This window comes from Rhinopithecus roxellana, chromosome 3 (genome assembly GCF_007565055.1).
Source record: "Rhinopithecus roxellana isolate Shanxi Qingling chromosome 3, ASM756505v1, whole genome shotgun sequence".
NCBI classification, from domain to species: Eukaryota; Metazoa; Chordata; class Mammalia; order Primates; family Cercopithecidae; genus Rhinopithecus; species Rhinopithecus roxellana.
Window position 1 is genome coordinate 32,109,240 of NC_044551.1, and position 10,575 is coordinate 32,119,814.

Here is a 10,575-nt window from a genome sequence, read left to right on the forward strand (position 1 = left end):
GATTGTGAAGATTTTCTCCCATTCTGTGGATTGTCTGTTTACTCTGTTGACTGTTCCTTTTGCTGTGAAAAAGCTCTTTAGTTTAATTAAATCCCACCTATGTATCTTTGTTTTTCTTGCTGTTGGGTTCTTGGTCATGAAATCCTTGCCTAAGCCAATGTCTAGAAGGGTTTCTTTGATGTCGTCATCTAGAATTTTTATAGTTTCAGGTCTTAGATTTAAGTCTTTGATCCATCTTGAGTTGATTTTTGTATAAGGTAAGAGATGAAGATCCGATTTCATTCTCCTACATGTGGCTTGCCAATTATCCCAACCCTATTGGTTGGGTAGGGTGTTCCTTCCCCACTTCGTTTTTGTTTTCTTTGTCAAAGATGAGTTGGCTGTAAATATTTGGGTTAATTTCTGGGTTCTCCATTATGTTCCATGTGTCTGCGTGCCTGTTTTAATACCAGAACCATGCTGTTTTGGTGACTATGGTCTTATGATATAGTTTCAAATCAGGTAATGTGATGCCTTCTGATTTGTTCTTTTTGTTTAGTGTTGCTTTGGCTATGCGGGCTCTTTTTTGGTTCCATATGAATTTTAGGATTGTTTTTTCTAGTTCTGTGAAGAATGATGATGGTATTTTGATGGCAATTGCATTGAATTTGTAGATTGCTTTTGGCAATATGGTCATCGACAATTCTCAGAAGATATACAAATGGCCAAAAAATGTATGAAAAAAATGCTCAACATCACTAATGATCAGGGGAATGCAAATTACAACCACAATGCAATACCACCTTACTCCTGCAAGAATGGTCATAAAAAAGAATAATAATAGATGTTGGTGTGAATGTGGTGAAAAGGGAACATTTCTCCAGTGCTGGTGGGAATGTAAACTAGTACAATCACTATAGACAACAGTGTGGAGATTCCTTAAAGAACTAAAAGTAGAAGTACCATTTGATCCACCAATCCCACTACTGGCTATGTACCCAGAGGAAAAAAAAAAGTCATTATACAAAAAGATACTTGCACACACATATTTATAGCAGCACAATTTGGAATTGCAAAAATGTAGAACCAATCCAAATGCCCATCAATCAACGAGTGGATGAAGAAACTGTGGTATATATGTATGATGGAATACTACTCAGCCATAAAAAGGAATGAATTAATGGCAGTTGCAGCAACCTGGATGGGACTGAAGACTATTATTCTAAGTGAAGTAACTCAGAATGGAAAACCAAAGATCATATATTCTTACTTACAATTGGGAGCTAAGCTATAAGGATGCAAAAGCATAATAATGACACAATGGACTTTGAAGACTCAGGGAGAAAGGGGAGAAGGTGGTGAGGGATAAAAGGCTACAAATTGGGTTCAGTGTATACTGATGATGTGATGGATGCACCAAAATCTTACAAATCACCAATAAAGAACTTACTAATGTAACCAAATACCACCTGTTGCCCCAAAACCTATGGAAATAAAAAAAAAATTTTAAGTGGACAAAGGACAGGAATGCATTTCAAAAGAATACATACGTGTGACCAACAACCATAGAATACAAAGCTCAGTATCACTGACCATTAGAGAAATCCAAATCCAAGGCACAGTGAGACACCATCTCACACCAGTCAGAATGGCTACTATTCAAAAGTCAAAAAACAACAGATGCTGGCAAGGTTGTGGAGAAACAGAACATACACTGTTGGTGGGAGTGTACATTGGTCCCACCGCTGTGGAAAGCACAACAGTGCTTTCCTCGAAAGAGCTAAAAGCAGAACTATCACTCAACCCAGCAATCTCGTCACTGGGTATATACCCAGAGGTATATAAATTGTTCTATTGCAAAGACACAAGCACGTAAGTGTTTATTGCAACACTATTCTCAATAGTAAAGACATGGAATCAACCTAAATGCCCAATGATGGCAGATTGGATACACATAATATGGCACATTGTGGAGGAAAAGTTAAATATTAAATTTGACCTCAACTGAACAGGGACACAAACAATGGTCACTAAGTCCTGGAACGAGTTGTGTGAGCCCTTTGAGGCATCCATCCAGTGCTGTTTCGGAGAAATAGTTATTGAAAAACAACAGACAATCGCAAAAACAAATTGGCCTTTTTGTGTTCCTTGAGCCCAGATGTGAAGGGCCCTCATGACTGGGCCTCATGACAAACAATTTGTTACAAAAAGAGCTAGTTTCCCAGACAGCACCGAAGCTTGATGGGACCTCTCCTCATCTGTGTACGAACTAGTGGCCAACTCTGGAGCCCAGGCTCTTGCTTCCCAGCCTGGTGATGAATCCTCCATAGTTTAGTGAGTGTAAATATATATATACACACACACACACCCCTTTTCCCTTCTCCCCTTCCCATTACAATTTGTTTATTATATCATTGGTTTATTAGGTTATTTGCTTATTATATCCATATTGTCATATACTTGGGATAAAGTCTGTTTACGCTTAAAAGTATTGTGTGTTTCTTTTCTTCTTTCCTCACACATTTCCCACACAGAACACACATATGCACCATGGAATACTACGCAGCTACATGTTCTCACTTATAAGTGGGAGCTAAATAATGAGAACTTATGAACACAAAGAAGGAAACAACAGACAACAGACACTGGGGTCTACTTGAGGGGGGAAGGTGGGAGGAGGGAGAGGAACAGAAAAGATAACTATGGGGTACTGGGCTTAATACCTGGGTTATGAAATAATCTGTATAACAAGCCCCTGTGATATGAGTTTATGTAACAAACCTTTACATGTACCCCCGAGCCTAAAATAAAAAAAAATTAAATCCTTTATGAAAGCTATAAGATCTGCTCCTATGTGTTTGTATGTCTATATGTGTTACGTGTAAGTGATAATATTTTGTAAATAAAGCTCGTTCTTAAGTCGTTAGTAAAATAGAAATGGCTTTACAATTATATATAATTAGATACTTGCTTGATTTAACTATGATCTTATGTCTTTTGTTGAGAATTTCTGGATTCAGGGGGTCTTGAAAGGTGACCATGATTAAGTATGGAGACATGTTCTCAGTGCCTAGACCAGCAGCTACAAGCCAGAATCAAGCCCAGTCAGCCCCTTCTTTCTGTGCTTTTCCTGTTCTGCCTTCTGGCTATTTTAGGAGGGGTTGGATCCTCCAGTTACAGCCTTTACAGCTCTGTCTTTAGTCCTGATGGACTCAGGCAGGCCCTGATCTTCATAGTTTTCTGGGGTGCCATGTGGCTACTTGGGACCTAGAATTACTGAGGGAAGGCATTAGGGATGCTGCCTGTGTCACAGTTCCAAAATTCAGTTCAGTAATTTAAACTCTTACAGTCATGTTAAATTAAGTAATAAATAACCATAAAATATCTGGAGTCATTTGTAAGCTAAAATAGTGAAATATTAACCATTAAAACTTAGTTTAGGTCTATCTACCATGACATGTTACTTGTATATGACATAGAAAACCTAAATATCTTTAGTTTTGTTAATAAACAGTAATTTGAAGAACTATATTTCTTAAAAGCAATAAAAGGGTTTTTATCTAAAAATACTGATATAAGACAGTTAAAAATCACTTTTTAGGGTTTTCACTGAGAATTGGGGCTCCTAAGACTTAATTACTAGATATGAGAGAAACAATTCTGCATACAGAGTATATAAAAAGCAATATATGCTTTTTTTTTTTCTTTTTTGAGAACGAGTCTTGTTCTGTTGCCTAGGCTGGAGTGCAGTGGCATGATCTCAGCTCACTGCAACCTCTGCCTCCCCGGTTCAAGTGATTGACCTGCCTCAGCCTCCCAAGTTCAAGACCAGCCTGGGCAACATGGCCAAACCATGTCTCTACTAAAACATACAAAAATTAGCCAGGTGTGGTGGCTGGTGCCTGTAATCCTAGCTACTTGGGTGGCTGAGACTGGAGAATCGCTTGAACCTAGGAGGCGGAGGTTGCAGTGAGCCGAGATGGCGCCACTGCACTCCTGCCTGGACAACGAGTGAAAACTCTGTCAAAAGAAGGAAAGAAAAAGGAAAGAAAGACAGACAGACAGAAAGAAAGAAACTAACTTAGAAACTTGAGAGGCAACGCTTAGCTAAGTGGCTGTCAGCCCAGGCTTCCAGCCATAATCACACGGCCAGCTTAAAGAAATACCATCACCTGTGCCCTCCATCACCTGTGCCCTCCCCAGAGACTGTGTCTATTGGTCTTGGTGGGAGCATCTATGTGATTGTAATGAGAAAGTCAAATTGTCCCTCTTCGATGCTTACATAATACCATATATATATATAAATCTAAAGACCACCAAAAAACTCTTAATATGATAAATTAATAATGTTTCAGGATGCAAAAATCAATGTACAAAAATTAGCAGCATTTTTATACACTAATGATGATCAAGCTGAGAACTGAATTAAAAAGTCACTTCCTTTTACAATAGCTACAAAAAAGGTAAAATGCTGAGAAATACAATTAGTCAAAGAGATGAAAGATCCCTACAAGGAAAACTACAAAATACTGATGAAAGAAATTGTACCTGACACAAATGAGAAAAACATCCCATGCTCATGGATTGGAAGAATTGTGATCATTAAAATGACTCTACTGCCCAAAGCAATCTACATATTAAATGCAATTCCTACCAAAATGCCAATGTTATTTTTTTATAAAATTAGAGAAAAAATTCTAAAATTCACATGGAACCACAAAAAGAGCCTGAATAGCCAAAGCAAATCTAAGCAAAGAGAATAAAGCTGGAGATATTACATTATCTGACTTAAAATTATACTAGAAGGTTTTATTAACCAAAACAGCATGGTACTGATATAAAATGACACATAGATCAATGGTACAGAATAGAGAATCTAGAAATAAAGCCACATACCTACAAACAATTGATCTTTTACAAAGTCAACAAAAACATACACTGGAGAAATGACGTCCTATTCAACAAAGTGTGCTGGAAAAATTATATTGCTGTATGCGGAAGTATGGAATGAGATCCCTATGTCCCACTATATACAAAAATCAACTCGATATGGATTAAAAGACTAAAATGTAAGACCTGAAACTATAACAATACTAGAAGAAACTCTCGGATAAACTCTTCTGGACATTAACTGGACAAAGAATTTATGACTAAGATCTCAAAAGCAGATGTAACAATAACAAAAATAGACAAAAGGAACTCAATGAAACTAAAAAGCTCCTGAAAATGAGTTTTGTACTTAACACAGTGAACAGAAAACCTATGGAATGAGATAAATGTTTACAAGTTTTGCATGTGACAAAGATCTAATGTCCAGAATATACAAGGAACTCAAACAGCTCAGCAAAAATAAAACAAGTAACTCATTAAAAGGAAGCAAAGAATATGAACTTAAAAAAAAAAGACAATGATGGTCAACAAGCACGTAAAAGATGCTCAGCATTGTCAATGATCAGAGAAATGCCAATTAAAAATCACAGTGAGATACCAACTTACACCATGCAGAATGGCTATTACTAAAAAGCAGAAAAAATGAGCTAGCAGCAAGGAAACACAGAAAAAAGAACACTTATACATTGTGGGACTGTGACTTTCTACAACGTCTACGGAAAACAGTACGGAGATTTCAAAGAAGACTAAAAATAGGCCGGGCGCGGTGGCTCAAGCCTGTAATGCCATCACTTAGGGAGGCCGAGACGGCCGGATCACAAGGTCAGGAGATCGAGACCATCCTGGCTAACACGGTGAATTCCCGTCTCTACTAAAAAATACAAAAAAAACTAGCCAGGCGAGGTGGCGGCGCCTGTAATCCCAGCTACCCGGAGGCTGAGGCAGGAGAATGGCGTGAACCCGGGAGGCGGAGCTTGCAGTGAGCTGAGATCCGGCCACTGCACTCCAGCCTGGGCGACAGAGCGAGACTCCGCCTCAAAAAAAAAAAAGACTAAAAGACTAAAAATAGTGCTTCCATTTGATTCAGCACTCCCACTACTTGGTATCTACCCAAAGGAAAATAATTTATTCCTAAAGAAAATGCCCATGCTCACATGCTTATCACGGCACTATTCACAATAGCCAATATATGAAATCAATGTAAATGTATCAATCAATAATCGAATAAAGAAAATGTGCTCTACGTTTATACCATGGAATGCTACTCAGCCATGAAGAAGAATAAAATCATGTCTTTTGCAACAACATGAATAAAACCGGAGGCCATTATTGTAAGTGAAAAAACTCAGAAACAGAAAATCCAATTCCGCATTTTCTCACTTGTAAGTGGGAACTCAATTATGCATATATTTGGATATAGAGACTGGAAAAATAGACACTGGAGACTCAGAAAGATGGGAGGTTGGCAGAGGGTTTAGGAATGAGTAAATAACTAACTGGGACAATAAGCAGCATTCAGATGATCGTCATACCAAAAGCCCATACTTTGTCACTATGCAACACGCTTCTGTGAGGGAGATGCATTTGTACTCTCTAACGTATTAATAAAGAGATAAAAAAGGCCTAGCTCAGTGGCTCAAGCCTATAATCCCAGCACTTTGAGAGGCTGAGGCAGGCAGATCACGTGGTCAGGAGTTCAAGACCAGCCTGGCCAATATAGTGAAACCCTGTCTCTACTAAAAATACAAAAATTAGCCAGGCATGGTGGAGCACACCTGTAGTCCCAGCTACTCAGGAGGCTGAGGGAGGAGAATCACTTGAACCCGGGAAGCGGAGGTCGTGGTGAGCCAAGATTGTGTCACTGTACTGCAGCCTGGGGAACAGAGGGAGACTCTGTCTCAAAAAAAAAGAAAAAAGAAAAAAAAAAAAAAAAAAGATATCGGGGTGATTAGACATGCAGGATGGAGGATTTCTGTCTAAACCAACTTAGCAGGTTTCTTGCTAAAACTGGACAATGTAGAGATGGACATGGGAGTCCAAAAGTCAGGCCTAGGTGAAAAAGAGTTCAGGGGGGCCTGAGTAGAGTTTTGTAGAGAGGATCTTTGTCATGAGTTTGGAGAAAATACTTTTGAAGGCCAGGGAGGTGCCAGCCATGCGTTTCCACTGAACTCTGAGAGACTGCGGTGGGAGTTTGCACACCTCCACCTTCCGCTGCACAAAGCCCTCCTGGTCTGGCACACCATGCACGCACAGCAGCACCATTTCTTATTCAGCTTGCCCTGGCAGCTGTTTGTGTTGAGCACCTTGCCAAATTCCCACATCATCTCATTGGGCTCCATGGAGCCTGAGATCTTCATACTATATATAAAGCATAGCAAGTGTGGCTCTGCCTCTTCAAGTTTGAACATCTCCACTCAGTTTTTTAGGTTCCTTTTGGCAAACCTGAAACAAAGATGCCCCTGTATAAACTTGAAGGAGAACTTGCTGTTTGTGGCGAGGGCTGGCTGCATGGGGGACTGGCAGGCACATTGGCTGTGCCCCTGGCTTCTGCCCTATCTCCAGAACCTCTTGAGGATCCACCTTGCTCCTCTGAATGTTCTTAGTGCAGCAATTTTTAAGGACTGAATTGTGACCCCCATGTCCCCAACATTCATATGTCAAAGCCCTAATCCCCAGTGTGATTGTATTTGGAGATAAGGCCTTTGAAGAGGTGTTTTAAAATTAAGGCCTTTAAAGTTTTTTTGAGACAGAGTTTCGCTCTGTTGCCCAGGCTGGAGTGCAGTGGCATGATCTCGGCTTTCTCTGCCTCCCAGGTTCAAGTGATCCTCCTGACTTAGCCCCCCTAGTAGTTGGAATTATAGCCACCACCCCCCAGCTAATTTCTGTATTTTCAGTAGAGACGGGGTTTCACCATGTTGGCCAAGCTAGTCTTGAACTCCTGGCCTCAGGTGATCCACCTGCCTCAGCCTCCCAAAGGCTGGGATTACAGGCGTGAGGCACTGCGTCCAGCCAGGGCTTTAAAGTTTAAATAAGGGCATAAGGATGGGGTCCCAATCAAACAGGACTGGCTTCCTTATAAAAAGAGGAAGAGACACCAGGATGCATGGGCACAGAGAAAAGACCATGTGAGGGACACAGTGAGAAAACTCTGCAAGACAAGAAGGGTGGCCTCAGAAGAACCTAACCCTGTTGACACCTTGATCTTGGACTTCCAGCCTCTAGAACTATGAGAAATAATTGCTGTTTAAGCTTCCAGTTTGTGGTATTATGGCAGCGCTTGCACACTAATACAGCAATTAAAGGTGGGAGTGGTAGGCTCCGTGAAACTCAAGCTTGGAGCTGGCAGAGACTCTGTGCTGCACCCTGTGGCATGGGAAAGTGTGCTGCTGTTGGTCTGATCTGCCAAAGGCTGGGGATGCAAAGGGATGGTGCAGACCTCCAGCTTGGACCTCTTGTAGCCCAAGAGCAGATCGAAAGGCATCGCCTTGTTGTACCTCTGGCCCATTGCAAGTCTTTTTTTCTTTTTTTTTTTCCTCGAGCATCTGAAATCCTTTATTGGACCATAATCGCTGTTTGCCAAATAGAAGACACAGAAAGCAGACGACAGTGAAAACAGAGCCCCGTGACCAGAGCCAGTCTCTTGGTTGGGGACCCTCCCCTACTACCTGGTGGACCAGCCTGGCGACCTCTGCCCCTCCCCGGACCCCCGGGGCCTTTGGCATAATGCTGATGAGGGGCTGCAGGCAGTGAAGCCCCTTGATTCAAAGCAGAGACTTGAGTGGGCGCTGGAGAGTGGGGGCAGTGGAGAGGCCAGGGAGGGCTCGGCGGGCCCCCGGCTGGGCCAAGGCTAGTGGAGGAAGCCAGGAGTGGGCGAGATGGTGTCTATCTGTTTTTTGAAAAGGGGCACGTAGGGGCCTGCAGCAGGTGGCGATGGCGGCTGGGGCGGGTCCACACGCGGACATCCTTCTCATCACCTGTCTTGGGAACAGTTTCCAGCAGCGGTTCCCCAGGACCTGCCTCCATTCCCACCTTGGCCTCGCTGGCCTTAGAGTGGGAACTCAGAGGCGGAGTCAAAGCAGCGCTGCATATGGTACTTCGCGTCTGTGGGGTCCACCTTGCTGATGGCGTCTTGCAGCATCTGCACGTCTTTCACATGGAAGCACTTCTGGAGTTCCTCGGGGAGGGGAGGGACTCGTAGCCCTCGATGGGGTCCAGGCCGCCAGGGCCGAGCCGCTTCTCGCGCTCCTCCTCCTCGTACTCCTTCATGGCCTTCTCGATGTGCAGTTTGGCACAGACCTGCACATGCTCCTTGAAGGCTTCCAGTTCGTCGTCGAAGCCCTCCATGTACTGGCAATCGGCTGTCTTAATCTTAGTGAAGAACTGCCGGAAGCAGGCCCGGGGGTCCACCTTCAGGCTCTTGGCCAGCTCCAGGATAAACTGCATGACGATTGTCTGGGGGACCACCTGCTCCATGAGTGCACATTTCTCCTCCACCTCTAGATCAATGCATCCGATGACCAAGTAATTGGCTGTCTCCTCGCACACCAGGTGGACGTTGTCTGACAGGTACTCTTGGCTGTCATCCCAGTGACGAGCCTGCCGAAGTGCTTGGTCTGTTTCTCGTACGTTTCCACGAAGGTCTTGTGTTTCTGCTCCCTCACCTCCTCTGAGTCCTCGTCCACCTTCTTGGGCTTGGTGTTGACCATTCTCTTGTTGAAACCGTCTTTTCTGAGCGTGTCCACGTTCCAGGGCATGTTCTTCTCCTTCTTGTGCATCTCCTCCAGCTTCTGCTCCCAGCCCCGATCCTCCTTGCGCAGCTGCTGTGCCTTGGCCTGCAGCAGCCCCAGCTCTGCCCTGCCACTCTCGGCTACCTCCAGCTCCTTCAGCTTCCTCTGGCACTCGGCCACCTTGCGCTTGCACTTGTGGCAGCCCCTGTCCAGTCCTCCTTCTCCTTCTGGAACTGCTCCATGCGCTGCCCCCGGGCCTGGTGCCGCCAGTGGAAGAGGCTGGCCGTGTCGATGTCGGGGTGCGTCTCGTCTTCATCATTAGACACCTCTATGTGGTCCCACATGCTGTAGTCCACCATCTTGCCTTGGCGGCCCAGCCCACTCTGGCTCGGGTGGCGGCGGCAGTAGCGCTGGAGTATCCCAAGGCAAGTCTTAAATCTCTTCATGTGTGGAACCTACGGACACCATCAACTCTGTCTGTTGCCACGTGAGGGGGAAGGTCCTTGTAGTCATAAAATGGCTCCGCATAGGGTTTAGTTCATCTTTTTGAGGGATATGGAATACATTCATCCATGGAGCATTCATTATTTGTTCCAAAGAGTCTCTCTTGCTGGAATTGAGAATGAGTAATTTCTTAAGGAGGTTTTCACCTTCCATGAACAAGTAGAAGTGAATGTGATACATTCCACTCTGTACTTCATCCTACAGCTCCTTGAAGTTCTGTCCATCAAAGGCAGGGATCCATTGACCAGTGTATAGAAACTGACTCCTGAAATCCGTGGTGAGTCCGTCATACTTTTGACCACGAAGAGTTCCAGGGCAGCAAAAGGGATAACTGGAAGGAAGACAACCACCTTGTTGACAACGGTGAATTTGTTGCCGATGCCGAAGTCTGCAATCTTGATGTTCATGCCAGCATCCAAGGGCAGGTTTTCTGCCACATATTTATGTGTATATGTATACGTGTGTGTGTATACAT

General features: G+C 43.5%; 1 pseudogene; it reads right to left on the reverse strand.

Moving 5' to 3' along the window:
* Positions 1-8,751: 8,751 nt before the first annotated feature.
* Positions 8,752-9,955, reverse strand: LOC115896346 (annotated as a pseudogene).
* Positions 9,956-10,575: the final 620 nt, after the last annotated feature.